This window comes from Rhopalosiphum maidis, chromosome 1 (assembly GCF_003676215.2).
Source record: "Rhopalosiphum maidis isolate BTI-1 chromosome 1, ASM367621v3, whole genome shotgun sequence".
NCBI classification, from domain to species: Eukaryota; Metazoa; Arthropoda; class Insecta; order Hemiptera; family Aphididae; genus Rhopalosiphum; species Rhopalosiphum maidis.
This window is the reverse complement of record NC_040877.1, coordinates 5,973,260-5,987,170: the sequence shown is the minus strand read 5'-3', so window position 1 is coordinate 5,987,170 and position 13,911 is coordinate 5,973,260. Positions and strand designations below refer to the sequence as shown.

General features: G+C 24.3%; 1 protein-coding gene across 1 annotated transcript in view; it reads left to right on the top strand.

The window, feature by feature from the left end:
• Window positions 1-2,870: 2,870 nt before the first annotated feature.
• LOC113549324 overlaps window positions 2,871-13,911 on the top strand; it is a 47,839-nt gene continuing 36,798 nt past the window's right edge. The window contains exon 1 of the mRNA XM_026950573.1: window positions 2,871-3,051. The gene's annotated coding sequence lies outside the window, so the exon portion shown is untranslated. The remainder of the gene's footprint in view (window positions 3,052-13,911) is intronic.

Here is a 13,911-nt window from a genome sequence, read left to right as displayed (position 1 = left end):
CGATGTTTTATTGAAACAGAACCTTCAAGATTTTAATTTTTGTGGTTGTATCATAGGTGATACTTTATGCAGTGTAGGGTTAAAACTTCAAATGTTCTGAGTAAATTTTATAATTTTTTCTTATTTTTTAAAATCCAGATGTATGAAAACCATTTATTACTGTTTGGTTCTTATATCGATTAATTCATAATTTACGACTCTATATTCAACATTTTTAAGAACAACATATTCAAATAAATTTACGTGATCTCTCATAATATTGTTATACCAATAAATGAAGTATCTATGCATTCCAATACTTATCGTTATCAAATATATATTATAAAAAAAATTCGGAAAGTGAGTTCTGCTCTGCTATCAGGGACGTACGCAGAAAAAAGTTTTAGAAGGTGTTTTTGAAAATCAGTTATTGAAAAGTAAAACTTTTTTTAATAAACATACGATATTTTTTTGAAAATTAGCTATACCAACTTATAATACTTTTTTTAAGTATAAAAATTGATATAATAAAAAAATTACAATACTAAATCTAATTTTCGCGAAGTTTTAGCCATTATGTTAAGAATATCTTCACAGTTAACACCTATGTCTCTATGCACATTTAACAATATTAATCCATTTAATCTTTCATCGCCAGTTTTGTTACGTAAATACTTTTTCAATCTTCGAATGGAAGAAAACAAAGCGTTCGCTATAGTAGTTATATTACGAATACTGAGAGCGTAGACCAATACGCAAAAAGTCGATGAACTGATCGGTACAGTGTTGAATCACATTTGATAAAAATAATTATTATGTGTAAAATAATATTGTCAATAATTAAATAGTGGCTGGTAAAAATTTATATGATACAGATTTTAAAAAGTCAAATCTCCAAATTTGCTTATTTATATATTTGTTTGTCTGTTCCCGTAAAAATTTTTCTTTTTCTAATGTTTCTTTACATGGTTTTTTACTTTGCTTTTTAATTTTATATGTGTATAAAACTGTATTCCTAGAAAAGTGTCCACGAGAATAAAAATATTTGGATGTCCCGGATGGGCCAAATGAAAAAAAGCATTTAATTTTGACTTTTGAGTGAATTTTACTGTGTAGGTAGTTTTCATTACATTTTATCTATGTGGGCTCAATTCAAAGATATTATTAAGATAATAAGCTGGAATCAATTCAAACACATAAAAGTATGGACTCAATTCAATATCATAGATTATTCAAATTTGTTAGTATTAAATTTTTATTTTTGCTTTAATTGGTTTTTCACAAACACTATGTAATATCTTAGCTGTTTATCAAAGTATAATATGACAATTAACATTAAAATAGAATAAGTAAATAACCATACGAAAACCAAATATTTCGGGGGGTGTTTGAACACCCAAAATACTCCCCTGTGTACGTCCCTGTTTGCTATACATTTAGGTGCTGTGTGGGTCACTGTAGTGAATATATTAAAATTGAATCCAATGATATTAGCTATAAAGCTATTAAAAGTATCAAGTACCTAAACATAATATTTTTAAATTACAACAAAATAATAACTAAAATTGTTATTCTTTGTTAAAATATCTATTTTTATTCAAATTTGAACTTAAAATGTCTATACAAAATAAAACTGTGTTTATGTATTTTTCACATTTTTTGGTTACAGTATGAACTACTTATGACTTTATGAGAAACAATTTAATGCTACTAGTGGTCTTGATAACTTTTAAATATTATATTTTAATATTTTCTATATGTAATAAATAGGTAGGTACAAATTTACAATTCATTTATAAACATTTTCTACTACAATACTTTTTCATTTGTTGGAAATTTATGGAACGTTAATAATTCGGGATTATTCTTACTCTTTTTATTGTAGTTCTAATAAGAACAAGTTACGCGAGAAGGCATATTATGTAAGGAAATATGAGGAACAAATAACACAAATAAAGTCAGTAAATATAAAAAACAAGAAGTATATATTTGGCATATCATTGTTTAAAAATATTATATTACTAAAATATAATACAGACACATATTAATTGTATTTGTCAATAACTTCGACAACTTCGGTATTGGTTGATACTTGATAATCTATTTTTAATTTTTATACATGTTTGAATCAGGAATCAGATAGGTATAAGAAACCATTACACGTGCGGTAGATAGCATATTGGATAAGTACCCGAATACATATCCGAATACATTTAAAAATATGTTTTCTGAAAACATATTAAAATATTCGAAAAAGTATTCGAATACTATTAGAGTATATTTCTTTTCTCCGCAAATATGTATCACTTTTAGGATGGTTGGAAATTAATATGGATCAATCATATTTTATTTAAAAGGAAAAACTATCATTTATAACTTATAATGTGTTTGATTATTAATAAAAAAAACAGTTTAGTCACAAATATAAAAACTATTTTTTGAGTTCAAAAAAAAAATATTAGAACACTTTTTTTTAAATATATTTATATTATTTACCGAAGTATAAGACTGATAGGTATCTACTCGGCGTAATATTAGATTCAACGCCGTAAAATGTTTTATCTAGGCAACCTATATGTTTTTTGGGGGGGTTTAATGTGTCGCGATTTTTAATCGAACTTTCTCGTGTTCTTATCTATAGTATTTGTCAAAATTACACATCACCATAGACATATGTAACATTTTGGTTTTCGGTACCTAACTATATAGTATAATATGATAATTTGTCGACTGTTGATGATAATTTATGGTGAGCGAATTAAATCGCGCAATTTATCTCGGCATTATCTTGCCGGTTGGTAGTACTGAGGTGACCGACCGGTTGTGTGTGGCGCGCATCCGTGCCCCGTGAGCGGCGTGAGCCGTTCTACAACGGTCTCTCCCGATGTCATCGCTTCGGCTGCGCGGGCAGGACACGACTCACTCCCGGCAGTTGTTTTCCAACGTTTTTCGTGGGTAGACTGTGCTCGGTAGTCGAACGGTTAGTTGCGACGAGTGCGATATTAATATAATTTTCGTCCAGTGTCTAGTTTTGCGATTAGATTTCAAGTGTTAAAAAGCTACTGCCCAGACGTGAGTTCGACAATTTTTACGTATTTTATAAAATATTATATACTATATGATATTTATTTTATAGTGTAACTTAAATATCGATTAGGTACATTGATGTAAATGTTTCATATATTACTCGAAACTAAGTAATGCAGTTTAGTAAATTATAGTAGATACTAGATACCTACAATACGTATCAATGTAACTTTTTTTAACTTATAAAACGCTTAAATCGATGTATATAACCTATAATATGAAGATATTGAATGATAGTTTTTTGTGTTTTGGAAGTACCTATAATAATAATATAGTTATTATTTACTTAAGAATTATTATGTTAATAATTATAAAAATAGTACGTACCTAGTGCTAAACAACTTTTAGGCATTAGTTACCAAATTTATACAATTTTTTTATTATACAGATTACTGTTCTTTTCAAAAATTATTGTAGGATTTAATTTTCAAATATTATAAACATTCTATCTTGATGTGTGACAGAATTTCTTTTTTTTATAAAAACTATCTAGATTTATCTTTCATTATTTATTGCGGTGAGCGTAGATTATAAATAACAAATATATTACCTATGTAGGTAATGAAGTTCATAGTTACATTGCATTTTAATACGATTTAATCACTTATCTGAAGAATAAAATACAGAATAGATTTAATTAGGATACGACACGATAGTATTAAACGGAGTAAAGACCATCAATTATAGGGAAAATTAGTGCAAATAAATGAACAAGAAATTTTAATTAACCATGCCAAAAAAGTGATCAGGCCAATTAAATTACAAATAATTGAAGTTGCAAGATTTACAACTACAGTTTGTGAAGGTAGACGAAAAAGTATTGGCATTGTGATTGAACTTGATACGTAATTCAGTAGCGACATTGCCATATTGGTTTTATTTAATATGGTTTTCAATTGGTGGATACAACTGTTAAGCTTTAACAGGGTACTTATACTTTACATTGATACACACTCATTTTCCGTATATACTGTATGGGGAATTCAAAGTTTTTAAGATTTAATTAATTTTGTTAATGACATTCAACATAGTTATTAGTTAATCATTTAATGAAATAATCGACCAATAAATTTATTAGGCCTTAGCCACCTCCACTATTTTAGATTAATTTGTTCTTCAATATTTAATACATAATTATTTAAATCAAAGTTGTAGATTTAAATATAATTTATTAATTAATATATTTTTCTTGTTTCTTGTTTAAGACCCAAAACTGATATTTATATGTATAATAATATTTGTAATGCATTGTAGTACTTTCGCTGGTGGGTTGGTGGCAGCCAAACAGGTTATTTTGGTAAATATAACGTATGTAACAATATACAAAATAAAACAAATTCATGTGTGAGAATACGGCATTGAACTTGCCAAAACAATCAACATTACATATTACAATATTATATATTATTATCGATTTGAAATTTTACATCATAGATGCTATTTATCTGGAAATAGAACTGCGAAGGCGTCAATAGTTAATTTACGAAAAAAAAAAAATATTAATAATTAAGTTTTTATTTGGTATTATTAATTCATTTACAATAGTGTAAAAACAATTAGGTTTTACAAAATTTTTATGCATTGTTTATTCAAGTTTTATTTCCATGGAAACGTGTAAATGTCCAGGTGTTTTATAAAGGGAGTTACTTAATGGGCTACTATTGCTTACCTATATTCGTAGTAGCAAATTAATTATAAATAAAGGGACCACAAAAATGCGTGTTTTTTATGCATCATTTTTTTGATTAAACACATTTGGCTATAGGATATTTTTTCAAGTTTTTTTTCTGGTTCTATTACATAGTATGTGAATAGTTTCTTCTGTTTTTAAAAAGGTTTAGGTAATGTAGTAGTATCAATATTATCAATTATTGGAATTAAAAAATTTAATTTAAGTTTATGGCTTTAATGTACATTGATTAATATCTCAAAATTGTACAATGATTTAAATTAAAATTTTTAATTATTTATATGCGATTTTATACTTTGTAATAAGTTTCAACATTTATCTGCTTAAAAAAATTGATTACTGTATTAGGCATAAACCTTAACTTTGCCCATCAAGCCCACAATATGGATTTTATGCTTTTAATTTAAGTATAATGCTTATTTTCATAATATTGATTTGAATAATAAATTACATTTATACATTAAATTTTATCAATAAATCTACAATGTTAAATGTTTAAGTATAATAGTTATTTGATTTTTTTTTTTTAAATTAAATATTAAAAAATCTCAATTTGCTAAATAAATAAATACTTAAATAATTATAGGTCACCATTTTAAAATGAATGCTACTTGATTGAATTCGAGGTATGCATTAGAAGTTTAATGTAAGAAAATCAATTTATTGAATGTATATTATGTATTGTAAATTTGTGTGGAATTGAAGAATATCTAAATATATACGTATACCAACTGGATACTACTAAGATTCATAAGGGACCAGGCAATAACAGCGAAACCAATTAAAACTTATAGGTTCTGAATTTTATAAATTTAAATTGATAATCAATTGTTTTTTATACATTACATAGCATTTTTGATATTGGGAAAAAAATGCATGACCTAATTTCGTTATATTAGAAATATTAGTATTTATTACTTATTAAGTTATAAGTATAACCAACGATAATATCTTAAGAAATTTTTAAGGAACTATGATTTTTAAATTAATTAAAAAATGTTAAACGATTTATATTAAAATAATTACCGTGGAATATAAACTTACTATTACTTTTTAATTGTGTAGTCTATATGTATAAATATATATATATATATCACGTATTTTTTACACACAATATAATTTTCTAAATATTAGACTAATTTTAAACTATAATACAACCACGAACCAATTTATGTAATTATACGATACGTTGGTATTAAATATTCCCCAAAACTCATAGTTGTTTCCATCTTCAACATGGTAATATAATATGCTAAATGTAATATTTAAAATTCTATAATAACTCGCTTAAAAATTAAAATATTGTAAAAAAACCATTGTGCAATTAGTACAATTAATAATGTTATTAATTTTAAATTTTATTATAGCTTAATTTGCAATATTATACGTTTGTAAGACGGAGACAATACATGCGGATGTGTCCGTTCTCTAAATAATACTTAAATAATAATTATTAATAAAATATTTATTTTACATAATATTTGGGAAAAATGATTTAACTTATCACTTATTGTATTACTATTAGTAATTCTTAGTTAAAAATTAGGTACTAACAATAATATAAATACATTTTAAATATCCTTAGAAAAAGAGGTTGACCCACCGTTCTCTGTTAAAGTTGTGTTACGTATGCATTCATTTATCGATTATCATTGGATTTAAATTGTATGCATCCATTTTTACAGTACTCAATGACAAAGTGTAATCAAAAACGATTTCAATGGTTTTTTTTTTTAAATATTTTGCTATTGATTAATTGTATTACAAATTACAATCGCTTCATATATTATGTATCTTTATTTTATCTTCTTATTCTTATCTGACAATAAGAATAATTTATTGAATTATTAAATATTTCATTAAAACGATTATTCTATTATTTGTTAGAAAAAAACAAATTTTATACTTAAAACTATCGAAAATATCAATAAAATGTACCAATCATATTATGATATAATTTATTAATTACTATGATAATTAAATTATGTCATAAAGTTTGATAGAATATAAAATGGTATTATTTATATATCTTCATCAATCATACAATGATGGAGATGGCGGTGGATATACGTAAACAGTGACCTTGCCGCGCCCTAAAGCTTTATTGATTTTGTTGTTAGAGCAAAATGAAAGCTGCGCTGCCACCTCTCTTCCAGAGTTATTTATTTTTTAATAGGGATGTTTTGCACATGTGATGCTGCTAACCGTTTCTTTTAGTTTATTGGTTGCTATTAAGTACCAACTATATTAATTTTTTTTTTTTTTTTTATAATAAATATGGTAAAACGTAAAATATTTATACTTTCTTTTTATTTATATGATTCATTATAAATAACTATACTATTATTAGTATTATTGCTTATATAAATAAAAAATAATAATTTTAATAAATATCTACTAATGATATATTTATATTTTCTTTATTTTTATAAGTTTGGCAAGAAAATAAGTAAAGTAAACAAAAATTTATTGTTAGCAAAAAAAAAAAAAAAACAAACAAAAATCAAGGCAATTTTAACAGGTAAAACTAAGCAGTTATCCATATCAACTTTAAGATTTATGTATAGGTTTGGTACCATCTATTGTATTATAAGTAATAAATTGTGTATTCCCAAAAGGGGAATATTTACATTTTAACATCAATTTTTTTTTCGCATTCATCAATGTTTGCAATTCAATTGTATAAATTGTTTATTAGTTAAATATATTTATATTATTTTTATGACAAGTTGTAAAAATAATACCAATAAATTTAATGGTTCACTAAAATTTAATGGAACGGATTAGTTCACTAAACCATGTTAGCTATTTAAGTGACTATTAGCTTATTATTGGTTTATTAAATAATTAGTCCTTGTTTATGCAACCTGTCTTTAGAAATATTGACATTTATATGTAGTTATATTTTATGTTAAATTTTAGATACTTATTTTATATATTTTTTAAAAATAAAATCGTGATAGTCAGTATAGTAATATAATTTATAATTTTTTTTGTAAAATATATTTTCGGAGGAAACCCTTTTTAATGAAGAATTTGTGACTATTTCCTGATTAAAAAACGCATATATAATGACCTCTTTGTATTTAAAAAGAGTAAAAAATTGTAAGAAATAACTTCTCACTTCTTCTAGATGTTGCAAGTGTAGCTCTAATGGGTTTATAATGAGTTTTCTATATAATTGTAAAATCACTATCTGATTTTATAAGCTATTAGCTAGTGTTTATAAAAGTTTGATAATTTAGTTTTTATGTTATAAAAATTTTAATTTACTTTTGACGTAGTATATTGTGTATAAATAATTGTTATGTAAAGACTAATGACTAATATTAAAATATATTGTAATAATTTACAAATAACAATATAATAAATAATAATACATCACAGTATATTATTACCTATTTTGTTTTTAAAAAAAATAAAATATTATGAGAGTATATATGTATATCATTAATAATCAAAAGAAAAAAAATATATATACCTAAATGTAATTGAGTACCTAATACCAGTAATACTTATATCTACAATTCTGCATATTCAAAAGAAAAATAAATATTATAGGGCTTTTAAGAAATCTATTATTTGTTGCTTAATAATTAAGTTGTAAATCGTAGTATATAATTTATTTGAATGAGTATTTCATGATAATTGTATTTTAAGGAATAATAATTTAAAGTAGTCTATTTGGATTAATATATAAAATATTCCAAAATATTTTAAAGCACTGGCACTTATTTGAAAATAGTACCTATTTAGTAATATACTAATATACAATACTATATTCGTATACAGAGTTATAAACGAAGCATGCTTATCCTTCTTTATTTTATATTTAGGTGTATGTACTGCTTAAATAGTATAAAATATCTCAAGAATTTTCAAAAAATTATCTATAATAATTAATAAGTACTTACCTACTACTACTATTACTACTACTACTACTACTACTACTTACTACTATACTTATATTTAAATATTTTTAAAATCAGTTTTTGACTAAATTAATTATTAAAGGAAAAATAGAGGTGATCATGCTTGGTTAATCACCCTTTATAGAAAATAAAAGTTACTTCGTGTAAACAACATGCATTTCATTTTTTCGGAGTATATTAGTAAATATAAAATGAATAAGTATAGTAAATTTATCATTTTACTTTGTTAGTCATTATTCATTAGATAACATTAATTGCGTGATGCTTGATCATCACTGTAGTGTGTAGACTATATACGAATGCGTATAATATAATTTATTGTTACTATATTTTACAACTGTACCAAAAATATACAGCTTGATGGTTTGCTAGACGAATTCAACCGAAACTAATTGTCGGCACATTATTATATTGTTGTATGTTATCCAAAAAGTATATGCAACGACAACTGTAATAGAATGATGAAATATAATGCGTTTCATATGCGCCATTATAACGAATTTGTGCTGATCTTTGTCAGCATCGAGATTTCTATAACACAGCACCACCTTCAGTGTCCGTGACACGATTTGTGAGAGGACAGTTCAACCATACTACATGTAGGTACTTTGTACCTATGTTTGTATAAAAACATGTACATATATCTACAAGTATACCACTGCGAACAGGGAATAACAAAGTGCGGAGAGAGATTAAAAACGACCAGTATAATTATCGGCTGTCGGATATATTATAATGTCCCGGTCATTAAAAAATAAAAATCCTAGAACAATGCGTAAAACTGACTGTAACGTTCCGGCGAATTGGACGTGTTCAAATAATGTAAAACATAGCTTCAATGGCAGCGAGAGAGAACCAAATCGGTGAAAGTAGTGACATGAATGAGATTTCTCGTTGATTTTAGTGGTGCTTTTAATGAAAATCTCATGTCCCTACAAAAATGAATAGTCAATCGTACTATGAATTAACTTATTAACTTGAATAAATATATAATTCTATATTGTTAAGTTACAAATTTAAACGTGATAAATTATGACCAGACAACATGGTATTAAAAGTTTACGTTTATATGTATCATTTTGTGTGTGGTATAAATAATACATGATAGGTAAGTTGTACATTTATTAATCTACACAATTATGTATTACGGTGAACATATAAACAAATAGATGACTAGGAAAGTTTTTTGTTTAATATTTGATAAAAATATATCGATTAGACTAACAATTATTTTTGTTTGCACTTAATTCGTTTAATGAATTGATTAACTACCAAGCTAATTAAATTCTATACAATTAAGTGCTATAAAATATATTTTTACAAAAAAAATTCTATAGATTATGATTATTATTCCCTAAAATATGTATTATATAAAATATGCATGTATGTACATTGTTTTCAAAAATTATCCCAAACAATAATTGGAACGTCTCACAACCTTTTATATGTTCCAATTAAACTATTTCCGTTTGATTTAATTTTATCACATTTTATTGTGTTTGTACTTACATGAAATACATCCATACATGATAAACATATCACGTTTATTCAATGTTGATACTATTATTTAATGTTCATTTAAAAATATTAAAGACATTTTGTAGTAAAAAATAACGAACATCTTAACAAATTTTATAGTTTTTTAAGTGTAAATTAGATAAATTAGTTTTTTGGTATATTATAAGAATGCGATAAATATTGCAGCGTCGCTGTAATAATACATTATAGCATATAAAAATAATTAGAATAATTATATGTAAGGTATTTTATTTGCAATATATTTTTTTGTATTTTAAATTATTATAATACAAAAGATTAACTATAAATAAATTGATGTTATCGCCTATGATATATAAGTAATATTAATAATTAAATTTATATGCATCGTATATGTATTATATAAATGTATATGTATAATATATATATATATGTGTTCATAGTTTGTAAATACAATAATATTATTTTAATTTTAGATATTTTTAAATATCTATCTGATGTGAATTAATTTTAAAAAATAATTCGAAATTCGAATATTGTTAATAGCTGTTCTCGTACATAATATATTTCAGATAGTGCATTATTATCTATAGCGCGACGAGACCCCGTTATGCTGTAACGGATATATATTATACCGTCGCGTTGAATAAAAAAGACCAGGATATAAAAAATAGTTCCTGTTTTTGTGGATGTTACATTTTTGTTATAGTTTAAATATTTTACAATTCAATAGTTGTTAAGTTGCTTGATTGAGAAATTAGTTAGTTATTCAAAAAAATTGTTACGTCTGCGAAAGCGTAATATTTTCACATACGTTTCGAAATATTAATTTTAAATGCGAATAGATAATTATTAAACTTAATTGAATTTACTATATTTGATTAAGATACTAAATAAAATACGAAACATTATTCTTTCTTTGATTTAATAGGATATGAATACTATATACCAAATTAATAATCGTTCTAATTACTGTCCTATTATAATTAAATTAAATAAATCGTCAAAAATCGAAAATAATAATAATCGTCAAAATTATCTTAATTTTTAATTTTCCATTAAAAATAAGAAATATAGGTATATTCTAAACTAGTGTTTATGAAATATGCACTGTAACAAGATAGACGTAGTCCTAGAAAACTCCGTGTGGTCTTATATATAAAACCTTTCTGCCTTCTCCTCCCACTTTAGATACTTCATCAACCAACAACTATACAAGCCATGCGAGTATTCAACATTGAATTAAAATATTGTCGTCACCTTTTCTTCTTTCTTATCCATTACACGAAGATTGAGATAAAGAATTCACAATAGTAATATTATACTTTGAAATCGTTAATGTGTTAATAATTTTCGTTTATCTTCATATTAGCTATCTATCTATAGCATTTCGAGTGCATCTGCTCCGAGAAAAATAATTTTCCCATTGAAAATACTATAGCCATGCATTGTGCTCTGTGTTGGTTTGTATTTGGTAGTTTGGTTTATTGAAAGTTGAGTTTTTCTGATAATTTCAAACATTCTATATGTAATATAATATTTATAAATATTCTAATTTGCATAAATTTTAAAATGTGATATACCTAATAAATGTTTAATATTTTAGGCATTGTACAACATTAAGTTTTTATTATATTTAATTATACTTTAAAGTTTTTATTAATTAATTAAATTAAAGTTTAACACGTATATTTACATATAATTTACATTAAAATTAGTTCCCGAGCGCTCATTATATTTTCAAAATGGCTATTAGTGAAGAAAATATTGTGTACAATTGTACAATTTTGAAGAATTTTATCCAAATGATAAAAAATATATTCATTTAATTTTAATTTTTTTTAATTTGTCATATATTCAAACGATTTATAAGCTATTTTGTATATTAAGCATATTGTATGTCTGTTTGAATAAAATTATGTTCTTGAATCAAAAATTTTAACAAAATAAAAACAAACTATTTTATAATTTGTTTTGTCTATTGGTGTTAATAGTTAATGAATAAATGTAAAAAAAAAAATTAATAATAGATTATTATAGAATTCATGTCTAATTTATATACGCTGCTTGATTAAAAATTTGAGCTAATAAAATAATTATAATTCAAATCAAAAGTTAAATTAATGATTGTTTGTACTATTGTATTATTAAGGATATTTTTGCAATCGATTGTAAATTATTAATAAATTATAAAGTTATATATATATAAGTATATACTTATAGATATATACTTACTAGTTTTTCACTACTTTTTAATTTTGATTATTTCTATTCACAATAAACTCGGAGAGTATGTTAAAAATTGCTATATTTGATTTTTTTCAATTTCATAAGACGTAATTTATGCTTACGTAGTCATGAATCCATTATATATAATGCTTTGACAATAGATACGCATAACAGAAATATACCAAACAAAAAATTCTTTTGTTTTTTTGCCCTTTCATTTTTGTAGTTCGGCGAAATCAAACAAACACATAATTCGTGTAATAGTTATATTATTAGTTAATATACAGTGCTTAGGTATGGTATGAATATTATACTTTTTAGATTTAGATCTTAACTATATTATTACACAAAAAATATTATGATATAATTGAAAAAGTTAAAAAGTTTTTAAGTGTTTCTGTCGTATAAAAATCAGAAAATGGAGAATTTTTTTTAAAGTATTTAAGTGTATTTTTATTTTTTTATTTTATAGTTCAATATAATAATTATTCTCAAAAAATTTCGAAATTTAATTGTTTCCTTTAAATGTATTCTTAGAGGTTACCAATTAATTAGTATAAATTTATCATAGTCGTATAAAATTACAGTCTTGGATCACAAAGTAATTACAGGACATGTCCACCAAAATCACTTTAATACACCTTTAATACTTATTACATGGTGTATTCAAGATGCATTCGTTATTTAATTCCCTTTTTTCAATAACTTCCATATTTTAAATTATTTTCCAGCTAAATAAATTGTTGTTAGTTTAACTGAGAAGTATCAATAAATAATAAACACCGTTTAATACTTTAATACAATTATACTAGCTTCATCTTTTTTACAATGTATTATTGTTAATGGGATAAGTACCTACTACTTGTATATTAGCAATTTTATAATAAATAAAATAGCTACGATTTATTTTTCATCAAATAATTTCATAAATATTGTTTGATTACATTCATTTTTGAATTAAATTTGTTAATTATTTATTGATTTATCAAAAAATTAGAATTCATTAAATTTGTTGTTTATTATCAATGTAATATATAATATATTATACTGTGTATATTTTTGTTGTTCAAAGCAATATAGGTACTTATGTATTTAAGTACCTTGTACCTCTAACTACCTATTTTGGACGATTTAAGCGTACAACAATTGCCTAACTCAAACGCCGTGTAATTTTTTTTAAAGTTACATGATGCACTAAATTGGATCAATAACATTATTTCGATACGGTTGATGTTTAATTTCCAGAGTTGTCCGTTATTCAAATAACACTGATATATTATACTTAAGTATATTATATATTTGGTGTACATGCATGTGTTTATTTTGCTATCATCTTTTCGTATAGTTAAAATTTTCGCTGCAGATCATTAGCACTCGTCTTAATTAATTATACACGGTACTGGACGCGCATAATGTGTGCTCGTTAATGGGACGCGTTGTTTTGTATGGTAATAATATCTTTGTTCACAGTTTGTTCAATCGAAACGTTATAGCATG